The following is a 1,043-nucleotide window of genomic DNA, read 5'->3' on the forward strand; positions in this document are numbered from 1 at the left end:
GCAGCTGTTGTTGTGTCTGGAGCAGCTGTTGTGTCTGGAGCAGCTGTTGTGGTTGGAGCAGCTGCTGTTGTGTCTGGAGCAGCTGATGTTGTGTTTGGAGCAGCTGTTGTTGTGTCTGGAGCAGCTGTTGTTGTGTCTGGAGCAGCTGATTTTGTGTTTGGAGCAGCTGTTTTCGTGTCTGGAGCAGCTGTTGTGGTCGGAGCAGCTGTTGTGGTTGGCGCTGCAGTGGTTGTTGTTGGACCAGATGGCAACGTTGTTGGAGAAGTCGTAGTTGTGGTTAGAGGTGCTGTAAAACATATTGAATATACCATATATGCACAGCTTAGAAGAATTTAACTCTTAAGTTTTTAATTCTCAAAAAGATTTTTGTATTATAGATTATAGAATATTTTGTTGATCCAACTAATTCCTTAATATTTATTGATCAGTGTTTCTTTTACTATGTCCTTTGCATAAATATTAAATTTTCTGAAATGTGTTTATTTCTCTTACCTGGGTCACTAATAGCAACCGTGTTTGCTAGTACGTTGAATTCCGTGAAGTTTGAAGCCTCATTAACCAAAGTCTCTATAATTAGTGTATCGTTAGGACTAGATGATGACTCAAATTCAAGATCCACAGAGTTGATAATAGATCCAGCCCTGCAAATGTAGTATAATTAGTTATTGTCTACAAGTGCCTTCCTACAAAGTTTGAAATTTCTCGAGCAAACTACAAAGAAATTACCTGAATGTCATAGCACCAGTCTTTCGGAATGAGGAGAAATCTCTTCTGAAAATTGGTTCAAGCTACATGGAAAAAAAAAGTTAAGTGTACAATTTTTAAAACTGTATTTTTTAGAATGTCGCTAGATATAAACATTATTACAATTAGAATTTTTTGTTTTATTGATTTAAGTAGAAATTCTACATACTCATTTATATAAAAAAAATGAAAGTATTGGTGTAATGTTTGAGGAAAATTAAGACTACATTCTAGGTAAGCAAAACGTTTTATAATCTTTGTAAGATACATGAGCCATTTTTAATTTAGGAAAAAACTTA

Source organism: Poecilia reticulata, linkage group LG18 (genome assembly GCF_000633615.1).
Source record: "Poecilia reticulata strain Guanapo linkage group LG18, Guppy_female_1.0+MT, whole genome shotgun sequence".
Lineage (NCBI taxonomy): Eukaryota > Metazoa > Chordata > Actinopteri > Cyprinodontiformes > Poeciliidae > Poecilia > Poecilia reticulata.